We start from the raw sequence: 16,144 nt of genomic DNA, 5'->3' as shown, positions 1-16,144 counted from the left end.
ATCCATTCACGCTTATCATTTTGTTGTGCAGATCTTTCAAGATCATGTGTGTGTGTGTGTGTGTGTCTTGTGCGCGAGCATGTGCGTGTACGTGTGTGATACTTCGGATGGAATTTTGTGGTGTTGTCTTCTGGCTTCTCTCTCATGCTCTCCTGCTTCCAAAGCTCAAGGCCTTCCTGTCAGCCCTGCGAAGGGTCGTTTGGTCTCCATCTTATACAACACGCCACCGCTTCCCTAGGTTAATGACCATTCCAGGGTGTAAGCACTGTGAGTGGCTTTGTTTCGTTTTTTGGAAGTTTTTAAGATGTTAGTAACAGGGCTTGTCTTGGAATTAACTTCTTTTTTTTTTTTAAAGATTTATTTATTATTATATCTAAGTACACTGTAGCTATCTTCAGACACACCAGAAGAGTGCATCAGATCTCATTAAGGATGGTTGTAAGCCACCATGTGGTTGCTGGGATTTGAACTCAGGACCTTTGGAAGAGCAGTCAGTGCTCTTAAACACTGAGCCATCTCTCCAGCCCCTAGAATTACCTTTTACATACATACTTACTGAAGTGGAATGAACAAAATAAATGTTGTTTGATATGTTAAAAAAACTCTGGTAGGCAGAGATACAAACCTCTGCTTTCAAAACAGGGTCACTCTTTTTTTTTTTTTTTTTTTGGTTTTTTGAGACAGGGTTTCTCTGTGTAGCCCTGGCTGTCCTGGAACTCACTCTGTAGACCAGGCTGGTCTCGAACTCATAAATCCACCTGCCTCTGCCTCCCGAGTGCGCCACCACACCCGGCGGGTCACTCTTAACCTTAGAGAAAGTAATTTTAGTAGCTTGCACGGTGGGAACCAACATGAAATGTTACTGCTGATATTTGAGATTCATTGTTTGCACAGAATAATGGTTTGGGGAGTTCATGGTGGTCTTGTCTTAAGGCATTTCATTCATTTGTCTGGCACATGGATACTGACATAACATTTACCTGGTGAAATAAAGGCTTCAGGGGAAGTGTGTCTGGAACTATCTCAGAGGGCTACTCCATTTTGCAGAAGAGAATGGGAGAGAGGGTATAAAGAAGTAAGGAGATTCCAACACTTCATTAACAGAATGCATGGAAGATTTTGTTCACCTGTGCAGACACTTTTGGGTCTGGCTTTTTCAGGGGGACATTTTAGCGCTCACTGACGTGCGTGAAATCACCTTTCGGCTTTGCTGCACACGTCCACAGAACTGGTGTGTGTGTTTCCCAACACTGTAAACCGTGCTCATACTCTTTTTTTTTTTTTTTTTTTTTTTTTTTTGTCTTTTGAGACAGGGTTTCTCTGTGGAGCCCTGGCTGTCCTGGAACTCACGTTGTAGACCAGGCTGGCCTCTAACTCAGAAATCCGCCTGCCTCTGCCTCCTGAGTGCTGGGATTAAAGGCGTGCGCCACCACGCCCAGCGTGCTTGTACTCCTTAGAGAGGCCTTTCTAGACTTTTGAGCGGTGTTAGTTACAGCTGCATCTCAACCAGCATTGCTTTTACTGTGCTCAGGGCCACAGAGGGAGAGTTCTCCGAGGTCATCCTGTGTGACAGGAAGATGGGGCCTTAAGTCTCACGTGACTCAGATGTCCTCACCTTTCTTCCTACATGAGCAGATATTAATATTTGCATTTAAATATAAAGTTGTGACAGCTGGCACTCCCTCACCCTGGGTTTGGTGACGAAGCTGTTAGCAGACTGCCAAAATGACTTCTGGTTCATCTTGTGTGAGTAAGAGGAGCATCAGCAGCTGACTTTCCGATGGGCCCTCTTCCACACTCCACTCTCTCAGTACTGCGGCCATTGTGAGCTCCTTATGGCTTCAGGGCAGGGGTGCTCCTCTCCTTTACTGTGTGAGCTCAAAAGCAGCCAGCCAGGTGCTTCCCTGGGTTCCTGCAGTACAGAGCTCAACTCGCGGGGACTTTCGGCAACAATCCATGTCCCGTGAGAATAAAAGAAGGAAGGGTGAACCTGGGAAACATTCAGCAGCGATTAGAGGACAGAGGACGTTGCCCTCTTATAGCTCAAGGGCTTGGTGTCTTCCTGGCTTAGACTGAGTGAGTCTGACCTGGGAGCAAGTGGCTCATTGGTCACGCAATCCCAGGAGTGGTGGAACGGAAAGTCTAGGTAAAGTACATCCATGGGAAGAATACCACCATAGCCAATTAGGACTCTGTCCCATGGAGTGTGTGTGTGCGCGCGTGTGCGTGTGCGTATGCGTGTGTTTGCGTGTGTGTGTGTGTGTGTGTGTGCGTGTGTGTGGCAGAGGAAGTCTTGGATGCTCTTACTTAGTAGCCGTCCATTTTGTTCTCAGATTAGGCTCTCTCACTGGCTTCGAGCTCATGCACTAGGTTAGCCTGCTTGGCCAAGTGAGCCCCAGAGATCCTCCTGCTCTTTCCTTCTCTCAAGGTCACACCACCAAGCCTGCCTTTTTACCTGAGTTCAGGGATAGAATTCACATCCTCATGCTAGCCTAACAAGTGCTTTACCCACGGAGCCGGCTCCCTAGCCTGCACGGGGAAGTTTTCAGGAACAGAATCGAACCTCTTTGACTACTGTGGTAACCAATCATTAACCACATCTGACTAGCAAATATTTGGAATGTAGTTATTCAGAACTGAGTTGCATTCTAAATGTCAAATAGACATTGGAGTCCTAGCACAGTATCACAAAGAAACGGAACAAAACACCTCACTGTTAACTTTTATAATGACCACACAACTTCATTATATTTTAGATGTGTAATGTTAAATACCTTGGTGAAATCAAGTTCACCTGGTTCATTTATTATTTTAAGTGTGGCTACTAAAAGAGAAATGACATAAACCTACTGAGTTCAGTAGAGACAGGCAGAGGTCATGTGAGCTGGCTTTGTGACCCACACAAAGTGTTTAAGGCTAGACTTTTGCTCTGTTAAAATCTTTGGACTCAGATAGGTGCGTTCCCCACGTTGTTTTCTCGGCCCATGAAACTGGTGAGCGAGGAAGGTGGAGGCTGCGAGCAGGATCTCTGCGGCACTTGGCTTCTCTAGGCTTGTAGGGGCATTCAACAGTTCTCGGTCGATGACCTGTGTTCGCTGCCTTAGCTTTACTAACAGCGGAAATAAGTGTTTGATGACTTTAGTGACCCTTCGAACATTTCAGAGTGTGGCCCCTTACAGTTTAAAATCCTGGTGCTAGGTGACTGTGGGTTAATGACAGGGAATGGAAGAGCCACATCTGAAATCATATGACAATAAGCTTCTCACCTGTCAGAGCGTGAACTGCCTACCATCTGTCGAGCAAAACAAAGATGGTTACTGTCTTCTTGAGCATTCTCAGCCAAATATCCACCTTCTCTGGATTCTCTACTATCACACCCAAGTAATGGGACCCGTCCTTCCTAGAGAGTCCTTTTTGCCCTGTTCACAAGTGCCTGATGGAATGTCCAGAGAAAAACCCCATGTCTGCTGGCACTCCTGTGGGCATCTGTGAAAAACGTGCTTCTCATTGTCCCATCAGAAGCTGCCTGTCCTCGACTTAACACAGGTGACAAGGTTGGGACCGCCTCTAGGAAGGTCCCACTCTCAGGTCACCACGTTCCTTACAGTCTTTTTTTTTAAGTGTTGAAAGAAAGGAGGTTTGACCCATTTCTCACTTTGTTCATGGATTCTCCCAGGAAGGATGCATTCTGGGACCCACAGTCCATGTTGAAGGGCCAGGTGGCCATGTCGGCAAAGGGAACAAGAGCACAGCTTCCTTCTAGGTCTCTAGGTGACCTAATTACTTTTTGATTACTGTGATAAAAGTACTTGATGTAACGAAGATTTCTTTTGGCTCATAGTTTTGGAGTTCGGACCCTGGTGGCTGGCCCCAGGTGCTTGGGCAGAATATTATGATGAAGGGATCCTGTGGTGTGGAAGTTCTTCACTTAGTGGCAGACAAGAAGCAGGAAGAAACTGGTAGGGACCAGGGACCAGGGACCAGGGACCAGGGACCAGGGACCAGGGACCAGGGACCAGGGACCAGGGACCAGGGACCAGGGGCCAGTTATAACTTCATGACCTCAGAGGTCTCTTTTTCTAGTTCCTTACCTCCTAAAGTACTACTACATGGAAACCAGTGTTCATATCTCATGACCAAGCACTGAAAATGAGCCTGCGAGGACATTTCCCCTTATAGTGTAGTACCAGACCTCTATACTTCAGAGTATCAATCGAGCAGTGTAAAAAGGTCAGGTGAGACTGTCTTCCTTCTCCTTCTCCATTTACTGAATGTATACTGGTCAGGTACTCCCACTTGCTAGGACCGCTTAAGATCCCGAGGATAAGGTTCTCATGGGATTTATGTAATAGTGGAGGGAGCCAGACGATAACCAGCTAAAGTTCATCAGACCAAGAAGCCCGGTATAGGGAGACAGTGACTGTGCATATGTCCACATTTGCCTGTGTAGTCACACCTTAGAAAGGATGCCCAGAAGTGGCATTGGGAGTGGGTGATACTGAAGGGAAGTGGGGATGAGAGGAGGGGAGGGAGAGGGAGGAAACAGCCGGAAGTGTGCAGGAGCAGCTTTCTAGAGAGGGGGCTAGCATTCAAGAATATACTCCAGGATTCTGGGGTTACTACCCCTTACCTGCTTACCTCAAACATGAACTAAATTCTGTAGCAGTTAGGAGCCAGATGGAACCAATCCAAAGAACAGGACAGAGCTGTTGCCTGCCTGAGAGTGGAGGACAGAGGAAGGAGAAAGAGAAGGGAGTAGTTAGAATATGGAGGGTATGTACTTCCTGGGAGAAATTAAGCAATGTTGCAAGGATGAGGGAAACACAGACTGCCCTCGGGAGTCTTCTAAGCACCCATCTAATAGCTGCATCTTCAGAGGAGAGGGCAGATCTAAAGAATCAAAAAGGCCTCCCTACCTCCAGCTCAATCCTTTCCGCCTTGGGGAGCCTAAAGAATTCCATAGTGTGGGAAGCTTCAGTGGTCACTGCAGCAAAGACTGTGCAAGCTAGGGGGATGAACTGGAGTCCAGTTACGTTGTCGGGAAACAGAAACAGGAAAAGTCACTTTCATTTGCAGGATGCTAACACACACACACACACACACACACACACACAGACAGACACACACACACACACACACACACACACACACACACACACACACACTGTGATCAAAAGGAGGCACTGGCAGTCTTCCCTGGGAATGTGTAACCCAGAAGGCAATTCTCCCAGGACAAGGACAAACACACAAGCATAGAGTAGAGTCCTTGGTGTTTATGTAACTAATCAAAGGTTTACAGCTAAACTGTGTATTGGCTTAAACGCATGACTCATCCAAATGAAACAGGCTTTTAAAGACACACACACACACACACACACACACACACACAATTAGGTTTTCCACTTATTGTCATTGGGCTATGTGACAATTAATGACTTTGAAGTCCAAAAATATGGACGCGCCTCCAACAGTGCATGTGTGTGTGTAAAGCCAAAAGAGAACAGGTTGCATCTTTTATATTGATTAAAGGAAATGTTAGAATCAAGGCACTGCTCCCTCTTTGCCCTCAGACTGCAGCTGATGTGAGGAAGATGTGCGGTAAGGGTAGGGGTTACTGCAGGGCTGGGAGAGGTGAATGCCAGAAAGGGCTCTGAATGAAACAGAAAGCAGGTCGACCAGATCTCCTTGAAGAACACTGATGATAATGGTCCTGAAAAGTCTGAGAAAAAAAGGTCCTTGGTTAGGTCTGGTTCATAGCAGAATTGTGTAAGTTCAACTTTTTTAGACCTCACTTTTAATATGGGGTTTTATGTTTTAACGTTCCCTTTAGCCTATCACCTACCAGAGGTAGTGGAAAAGAAAGGTTTTTAGGATAGAGGGGAAGTGGACCTGCCTAAAAATTGTGTTTTAGAGCAAATCTAATCTGTGTTGTCAGGAAGTCAGCAGTTCAGTTCACAGGAGTCAGCAGTGGCAGCTCGATCTACTTCACAGATATAACAGAAGTCTGGTTTAGTGGTGTCAGAACAGTAAATACCAGTCAGTCGTGACATAGCAGAAACAGCCAGGCTTCAGCCGAATTGGCACGAGTCAGTAGGAGAGACCAGGACCACCAGGGACACCAGGACAAGTTCTCAGCTGTGCCTCTCTCAGTGAGGAAGCAAGATCATTGAAGTGTTGCAAAGCTAGCTATGCAAGCCCCTGTCACTATCTATTTATATTTTCTCTAAAACATCATGTGTCTTCTACAGTTCTTGCCTTACCACATGAGTCTGTCTTAGCAAACCTCCATGTGAGTCTACAGCAGCTGACATCACTTTGTCAGTCGGCCTGAGTCTCCAGAAGCAGCAAGAGGTCACCAGAACGCCACCAGAAGTTTTTTTGGTGTATTTCTCTCTATGGTGTCTCCACAAATGGAGCTCAGCTATGCGACATAAGGGGAACCAATACCCATGTGTCGTTAGTGAAGATTCTTTCATCATGTGTCCTTTGACACACTTACTTTATCAAGACAATTTTTTTATCAGTGTCTGCTTCAAGACAACGTTCTTTTACATGTCTGTTTTAACAAAACACCGTTTGTGTCTGTTTTAGCAAAACATCTTTTTACTTATATCTGCTTTAGAAAAACACTCCTTCGTGTGTTTGCCCCAGTGAAACATCATTTGACACAACTGGCTTTCTAAGGAAACACTGTTTCCACTTGAGCATTGCTTCTGTGCTTATGTGTTTTGGAAAGAAAGCTGGCAGGTTAGACCAATGCCTTGCTTTCCCCCCTTGGGGATGTGCTTGTCTGCTGTGACCCCAGGTTTACCTGACTTCCCTAGGCAGCCTCTGACCCCACAGGGATCTTACCCTGGCTCCGCTCTGCCTTCCACAGTCATTTCCAGATTGGAGTCACAGTTGTTTATGTACAAGAAAGGACTTCCCGCTGCACTTCATCAGTACTAAGTGTGATGTTTTGGACTTGGGTATATTTCTCATAAGTTTGTGGTAAACTCAGGGTAGGAGGGAAATAGCATCATGGAGGCATCTCACAAAGTCTTCAGAGCTGTCCAAGCGTGAGGAGCTGGCACAGCCAAGCACTCACCTATCTGAAGAGATGATTCTTATGTGGTGGGACAAAATCATTTATGATTAAGTTCTCTAACCAAATGTCACAAGGACAGATACTTGAGTGCTAAAGTCATAGTTCTTGGATGAGATGCTTACCTGAGAGGGTCTAGGCAACACACACCAAGGTAAGAGCCCTCACTCAGGGGAGTCAAATCTGTATTTCACTCATGCTGGAAAACCAGCTAGTTTCAAGATGTCCCCAGTTCCCCTCATAGACTGGAGTGTAGACAGCAACCAGAATCAACCAACCAACTCACTAACCAACCCACTGTCCAATCATCCAACCAAAACACCAAGATAAAGGCAGCATTTTAACTGACAGACAGTATTGTGACATACAAAGGGTCCTTCCAAACACAAGGGGGCATCTGTGTGCAGTTCATGTGCACCATCTCCATGTGTATGTGAACACTAATGCCTGTATGTGTGTTTGAGTAAGCATGTATGTATGATGGTATGTATGTAGGCCCAAAAGGGCAAAAGCAGCAAGCTTTCCTAAGTGCTGACCCATGTCTCCACCCTCATTCAGTGCTGACCCATGTCTCCACCCTCATTCAGTGCTGACCCATGTCTCCACCCTCATTCAGTGCTGACCCATCTCTCCACCCTCATTCAGTGCTGACCCATGTCTCCACCCTCATTCAGTCCTGACCCATGTCTCCACCCTCATTCAGTCCTGACCCATCTCTCCACCCTCATTCAGCTTTTTATGTGTGTATCAGGGCTCTGAGCTCAGGTCCTTCTGTGTGTGTGGCAAACACTTTATGCATTGAACAACCCTTCTGCCCCCTGTTTGCTTTCTGCCCCCTGTTTGCTCTGCTCTGAATTTATAATCCCTCTTGCTACACCTCCCGAGACTTGAGATTAAAGATAGATACTTCCATGCCCAGATATCCCAAGTTTTAGATCGAAGTTTTCAGTTAACAAAGCACTACTAACACCCACAAGCTTATGATATAATGGTATTTCCACTTCAGTGAAGAAGCCCCAGGAGCCAGAGGGAGGAAGTCAGTCCACGGGGCCAGATTCCGAGTGTCCCACATGCAACCACGCATGGCTGCACAGCACACGGTCATCTTCGTTTTTTTTACTTACCCCTCCTATCTCCCACTCCTGGTAAGCTGTCCACCTTAGTGTGACAGGAGGGGACATAAGAGCACTCTTTGCGCTATTGCACAACATCTCTGCAAGTCTCAAGATAAAAAATATAAAATGAAGCCTGGACGGTGGTTTTTGCAATTCTGAAGAGAATTGTAAAAGCAGTGTGTGTAGCTAGGAGTAGAGCAGAATTTTATTAAAGAACCCTCCTTGGGCAGTGATTTAGTTGTTTTTCTCCTTTATTGGCTCTCAGGACGGCACCACGAAGCATGGATCTTCGGATCATGCCTGGTCCTACTATCATCATCATCATCATCATCATCATCATCATCATCCTCCTGAACATAGACTTTCTGACAAACATCGGTAACTACAACCCTTCCAGATCTAACTCTGTCAATGTTCTAATGACTGTTTTCCACTCACACACACCCGTGCTGTGGGTCAGCTCCCCAGCCCACCCCCTCTGCTCTTTCAATGTCCACAGGCCACTCTCCCTTTCCAGTTGGGTCAAGGTCAAAGAGCTGTGCTTCCAATGACAGTAGATGTCCGGCATGGATTGAGGTTCAAGCAGACAAGCCTCAGGATTTAATATCTGTTCTCCAGCCAACAGCACGTGTGACATTCTCAGCGGCATGGACTCTGAACAGGTGGCTGTCCCATCTGTCTTTCAACAGATCAAAGGGAACAGTGGCAAAGGGCAAGGCTGGCTTGTAATGAGGGTACTTCTGGCTAGGAGATATCTGTCCCCATTTTCCCCGTTGGATGGCAATACTGTTAAATCTCGGCTCCCAACCTCTAGTCTCTCCTAAGCAGGGTCCTGTGTTTCCCACTATCTCATTCTTTGAAGCATAGCTCGTGTGTTTGGAGTCTTGGATCTTAGCGTTTTAGGAAGCTGTAGAACCTTTGAGAAGCAGGGCCTGCCCAGAGGAAGTGGGTCACCGAGGGGCGTGGCCTGAGGTTTGAAGTCCAGCCCAGTTCTGGCTTCACTTTTCTTCCTCCCACTCTCTTTCCCTTTCCCCCTTCCCCTCCCCCCTCTCTTCTCCCATCCTCTCTTCTCCCTCCCTCTCTTCTTCCTGAATGCTGGTGTGATATAGCCACCTCACTCTCTTGCTTCTACAACCACAAGCCATGGTTATAAATATAAGCCAGACTCTCCATGAGAAGCCGTGATCCCATTTCCTTGTCCCCGTCCTCATCCTCCTCACCTTCCTCGTCGTCCTCCTCCTCCCTCCTCCATTCCTTATCTCCAGCCTCTTCAGTGTCGTAACTATTTCTTGAACACCACCAGCCTAGACATTCTATGTATATTGGCCCCCGTCTAACTTCCACCCTTAGCCCAGGAAGTTGGCACTACATATCTATCTTATAAGTCTTTACCAGTGTGTGCCTTCCTGTCTCAAGCTGTAAGACTCTTCCTAGGTGATTCTAAATTGTGTTAAACGGACAATTAGAGCTATCACCAAGATCACAGGTAGTTTTGGTGCTCTCCATGCCTTGAGATAGCCCCAGGTCTAGGCACATCCTGACAGCTTCCTGCCCTCCCCTGGTCCTCTTGGTACTACGTTCCTGGGTCTCAGCAAAGTAGAGTTAAGGAAAGGCAAACAAACGGCAGATTTCTCAGCTTCACTGCGAAGCAGATTTCTTGCAGGCTAGTTCCTAGGTGTTGGGTGGTCGGTCATTCCAGTCCCTTCCCGCTTCTTCCAGCCAAGAGTCACCGAGAAAACAAGCATGCCACCACCAGAGGGCGCTGCGACCTAACAATTTTTTTTTTTCCTGCAAAAACTGATGTCTGCAAACATAGTTCAGATTTCTTTTGTTTCTGAGGAGAAATCAAGGGTGGCCTGTGGTGGTGGTAGTGGGGGGCGGGTAGGCGGTGAGAGGGCAGGCGGTGAGATACGAATTAATACGGAAAAGCAGAGATGAGAAGTGTAGCAAACACTCTGCAGGTGCCTTGCTGTGTCATTATTTGAAATTTTCAACTCAATTGCAACACTTGCTTTCAATGTTGAGCAGAGGACGATGCTGAGGAGAAGGGCTGTGCTGCCGAACAGAACTGGGTGGCAGCCGCAGATCCGTGCTCAGTTAATCTGTGACTACCCATGGGGGCCAATGAGGCCTGGAACTTTCTGTGTAGACAAGGCTGGCTTCAAACTTGGAGAGATCTGCCTGTCTCTGCCTCTCCAGTGCTAGGATAGTAATACTGTGCTGCTAAACCCGTGGCTGGCCCCCGGTTTTCTCAACAACGCCATGAGGTGTTTGTGAGAATTAAAGGAAAGAGGTTATAACATGTCCTGGTCCCGGAGAGCCACAAGAGTGCAGCGCTATGGCAATGATATGTTACTTAAACCTTTAAACAATCCTGTGTACATGTGTGTGGTATGCATGCAAGTGTGTGTGTGTGTGTGTGTGCGCGCGTGTGTAAATGTGTGGGTACATGTGTATGAGGCATGTGTAGGGCCCAGATTAAACCTGGGAGTTCCTTTATCACTTTCTATCTTATTCGTGGAGGGTGGGTCTCTTGGTTAAACCCAGAGCTCACTGGTAGAGCATCTAGCCAGCCAGCTTGCCCCATGCAGTGGTTAGCTTTAACTGCCAACCTGATGCAGCCTAGAGTCATCTGGGAAGGGAGTCTCAGTTGAAGGAGTAGCCAAATCACATTGGCATGTGGGGATGTCTGTGGGGGGTTGTCTTGATTGTTAGTTGTTGTAGGGGAGCCCAGCCCACTGTGGCCTGTGGACAGGTGGTCCTGGGTTGTCTAAGAAAGCTAGGTAAGTATGAACCCATACGGGAGCCAGAAGCAACGTTCCTTCATGGTTTCTGCTTCAAATTCTTGCTTGGGTTCCTGCCCTGGCTTTGCTCCATGACTGACTGTGACCCAGAAGTGTAAATCAAATAAACTCTTTCCTCCCCTAAGCTGCGGCAGCGGGTCTCAGTGCTTTATCTCGATAGCAGAACACCGTGCCAATCCCGTCTCTACCTTCTGAGCATGGAAGTTTCAGGCGGGCAGTCACACCCACTCGTCATTCCTGTGGGTGCTGGGGTCCACACTCTTGCCCTCATTCCTAACCAGCAAGTGTTCTAACCACTGAGCCATCTCTGCAGCACATTGACAGGTTTTTGCTTTATGTTGATCAAGAAGGCCCCAGTGTGGCTTGTGGTGGCCTGTGGTCCAAAGCTGAAGAGCTGGTATGAGAAGGAGTACACGTATGTAGGGGAAGGGGTACATTTTGGAGAGTGGGGTGGAAGAGAGCAAGCTACACCAGGGAAGAGCCACTAGAGAGCATAGTGTGGCACCTGTCTCTCTTGTCAGTGCAAAGCACTGTAAGGTCACCACACGCAGGGACTCACCAGACCACGCAGCTTTGTCCCAGGTCCCTCAGTTATACCACTCTGAGCAAATTTCACTCTCATCTCTGTTTGCTTCTTCAGATCTGTGTCCACCCTGGTGGGAGGGGCACAGCAAGAATCCACCTGTGATGCTACGTTTGAGAGCCCAAGAGCCTGGCTCCTATGCCGTCACAGGAACAGCTTTCATGGTAATGATATGCACGTGAGTTCTAGAAAAAAGAAAAGGAGTGATCGCTCCTTCCTTGCTTCCTTTTTTCTGTCTGTCTGTCTGTCTGTCTGTCTTCTTTTCTCTCAAGGTCTGCGATGGCAAGAGGCATTCCACAAGCAATCATTTACGCAGTCCTATTTTCAGGGTTGGGCTCTGTCAATGCATTTTTAACCACAGAAGAGAAAGAATTCTAATTGGAGGCTAGGGTAGTTTCAGGAATGGCAGTTTCTGAGCTGTGTAGTGGCAGGTGCTGGTGAAAAGCTGATTAATCCTATTCAATAAATAAGAGGCTCTGTTGAGCAGCAGCATACTGGGTACCAAACACTTAGTTATAAATCCTCCTATTTCACGTTCTCATACCCTTTGAGGTATGAGCAGGATGGGGTGTTAATTAAGATTCAGTTTAACTGAATCTTATGTGTATGCTTCTGTGGTGTGTGTGTGTGTGTGTGTGTGTGTGTGTGTGTGTGTGTGTTGTATGGGCATATGTATGTTTAAGTACACTTGCCCGCTGTATGCATGGAGACCAGAGGAGGGCATCAGGTGTCCAGCTCTTCTGCTCTCTCCTTTACTTCCTGGAGATACAGTCTCTCACCAAGCCTAGAACTAGGCTAGCCAGCAAGCTAATTTGTTCTTCCTCTGTTCTGCTTTCAAAACATTATGGTTTCAGGTGTGAGTGTGGCTATGCATAGCTTTTTTATGTGAATGTTTGAGATTCCAACTGAGGTCCTCATGCCCGTGTGGCCCACCATATTACCCATTGAGTCATCTCCTCAAGTCTGACTTTTGAGTCTAACCAACATCTAGTGAATGCATAGATAGCATCTCACTATGATTTAATTTTCTTTTTAGATTTATTTATTTTATGTGCATGAATGTTTGGCTGACATGTAAGTCTGTGCGCCACGTGTATACCTGGTGCCTGAGGATAGAGGAGAGAACTGGATTCCCTGGAGCTGGAGTTAAGGATGGTTTTCAGCCACTATAGAGGTGGTGGGAATTGAACTTGGATCCTCTGCAAGAACAACACGTGCTCTTAAGTGCTGAGCCATCTCTCCAGCTCTCTCTGTGAGTTCATTTGGGACATCCTTGGTAACTAATGACATCAAACATCTGTCCACGTGACTTGGTTATTTATTTGTATATATTCTCTGAAGAAGTATCTCCCCAAACCCTTGCCTGTTTTCAAACTGTGGTTTTTTTTTTATGATCAAGTCAAAGAATTATTTTTGTATTCTAGGTATGTCTTTTTTTCTGGTACACAGTTTGTAAATTCTTTCATTTAGTAAATTGTCTGTTCACTTTCTCATCTGTATCCTTTGAAGGACAAATGCCTTCAGTTTTAACATGCCAAATTTGTTTTTCTTTTGTTGCTTATATTTTTGGTATCACAAGAATTTAACAACAAATCCAAGGTATTGAAGGTTTACTAGTAGGTTTTCTTCTAAGACATTATTATTATTATTACTATTATTGTTATTATTATTGGATACATGGTCTCGAGTAAGCTATGCTGGCCTTGAACTTGCTATGGTGTTTGTCACAACCTTAGACTTCTGGTCCTCATCTTTCTACCTCCCAAAAGCTAGGATTATAGGAATGTATCACCGTGCCCAGTTAGTGCAGCTCAGTGACTCTAACCCAGGCTTTAGTCCTTGCTAAGAAAGCACTGTTAACTAGCTCACCCACAACGCCCCCAGGAATCTTACAGTCCTAACAGAGTTCTGATCCGTTTTCTCTGATACTTTTGCTTAGTTGCTGAGGACTAAGGGCAACCATCCGTAGATGGAACTTTAGCTTGCCAGCAGGGAGGGTCACTCAGGGATGTGTCAGCTCTCTTACGGGGAGCTGTCCTCTCAGAGAGCAGCCTCCATCCCACAGAGGGGGTTATGTGAACCCTCATCTTCTGACCACACTTGCCCCTGAGCATCAGATGTGCTGGGCCACCATGAGGGACACTCATGTCCGGCCTATCTTCTGGAAGGTAAACCTCACCTGGGGAGCTGCAGGGTCTCAAGAGAGCCCTGTTCCTTACTCTGTCATGTGGCACTGGGGTTCTGTCACATGAACTGGGTGTGAGAAGGAAGGGTGTGGTGTTGGTTCAAATACCACACTCGCCTACAGACCTCACTGAATTAGCCTTCCTTCCTTCATTTTCCCCTTCCCTGCCCTCTCCCTTCCCTTTCTTCTTCCCTCCATTCCCTCCTTTCTTCACTGAAGGTCAAACCCAGGGCTGAACATGCTAGGCAAGCCATGTAGGGCTGAAGGAACATTTGCTCTATCCAATCCGTGACCACGCTGAGTGACCCCAAGTGCGGTGTCCTCTTTGGAAGCAGTTCTCACCATTTCCCCCATCAGAAGCAGATTCTTACGATGCAGGCTGAGTGTGGAGGCCTCAGTATTGTCATCTGCTACATGAAGACCATGTGTGTCTGACTGTGAGTCCGAGGTGATAGAGTGGAATGGAAAGCCACCTGGGGCCTAACTGTAGACTCTTGGGTGGTAAAGGAACACCCTACCCTGCTGTTCATGCTGTCTGTTCCCAGAGTTGCTGGCTGGGACAGTCTCTCTGCCACCACACCACTCTTGCTCAGGGTCCATGAACACCCCAACAAAAGGAACCTCAGAGATCTTAAACTATTACCCCTGTGAGCAATATGACCACATAAAATGCAAACAGCTAGCTTTTGTCCACAAGGGCTGGATGTCTACACAGGTCAGAATTTTAAACAACTTTGTGTGATCAGAAAGTCCGGGGAGCAGCTGCAAAATGGCAACTTGATGTTTGGGACCATGTGCTCACATGGTGTGTCTAAGTTTAGAATCAACACAGTGCCTATTAAAGAGGGCCAGGACCAGCAGGGACATGATGACCTTTCACTCTGAGGCCGCCGGGGCTGATCTGGATCCAATAATTTTCTGATACCGAGTGAAGGAGAGCCTGGCCATGGCACACGCCTCCAGCCCAGAAATGTGCCAGGAATTAGGATTTAAATGCCAGCCCTGTGAGACAACATTGGCAAGGCGCCACCCCACCCCCACCCCTCTCTGACCTGCTGTAACTCTTCATCATGGGCTCTGTGCAGATATACTCTGACCTTTCCAGCTCCCTCCTAGAGTATCTCTCAGCCAGCTCTTTGTTGGGGAATGCTGACCTTGTGAATTATCACCTGGACCCCATCAGAAGCATCTCCAAGCCGATGGGTTAGCAGCAAGCAGATCAGACCAAAACAAGAAAGGGACTGGTGTGTGTCTTCTCAGCTTGGGAGCCTGCTCTGGCAAGTTCAAGACGCACCTTCTTGTCTTAGTCTTAGTAGCACAATCTCCCATCCTCGCCCCGCCGAGCCAAGGAGTGTTGTGACGGCTGGGTTTGCTGGGTCTGGCTCAGCCCCCGTATCGATGTTTAGCATTTAGGCCTCTGGATGAGAGGTGCACTCTGCTTTCTTCCAAGTGACGGTGAATTCTATTTCCTGCTGGGATCCTTTCTAAAATTTTACCCTATTTATCATTAACTCTTAAATTAATTGACTTAAGAGAAAGGCTCTTGTGGCGAAGCCCAGGCTGGCCTAGGACTCATGGTGATCTTCTGCCCCCAGTTCCCGGGTGCTGGAGTTACGAGTGGGAGAGATGGCGCTCAGCTCCCATTGCCATCTAGCTCTGGTAACAGGGTTCCCTTCTGTCTTCCCATTATTTTTTAAGCTGAAAGAAAGCATGAGAGAGAGGGCCTGGTGTTTCTCTCCTAGTGTTAGCCCGAGGGAATCTCACACACTCATCTGGGTCCCCAGTCAACAAAATAGATGACTTTGTTCACATCCTGCCCTGGAATTTTGAGCCTCTGTTGGGTGCATGAATCAGTGTTTGTTCCACAAGCTCCTTCCAGAAGTAATAAAACTAACATTTCTACAGAGCTGAGCTCTTGCTTGGAATAGACCTTGTTTGCTGTCAGAGCTTTTCTGTGGGATCCATGTGGAGGTAAGCAGTTATTGTACTTTGCTGGGATGCAGGGTGTTTCAACACCTAACATGTAGCATTCTGATTGTATTTTGGGAAACTTTCCTCTTGGGGTTTAACCCCCAAATTTCAATCAATAAGCTTCTTTGTCCATGTAGAGGTATGTAACATTACATTTTAAGAGAAACAGTTAATGGACCAGCTGAGGATGTGGGTTAAGAGGTACAGAGTTCAGATACATGTAAAGAATGAGTTCTAGAGGATTAATATATAGGGTCAAAACTAACATCAGCCAAAGGATGACAGCCAACATCAGACACAGGAGCACAGCTAACATCAGACACAGGAGTACAGCTAACAGCAGACACAGGAGCACAGCTAACAGCAGACACAGGAGCACAGCTAACAGCAGACACAGGAGCA

The sequence above is a fragment of the Mus pahari genome, chromosome 4 (genome assembly GCF_900095145.1).
Source record: "Mus pahari chromosome 4, PAHARI_EIJ_v1.1, whole genome shotgun sequence".
Classification (NCBI taxonomy): Eukaryota; Metazoa; Chordata; class Mammalia; order Rodentia; family Muridae; genus Mus; species Mus pahari.
Note: the sequence above shows the minus strand (reverse complement) of the source record.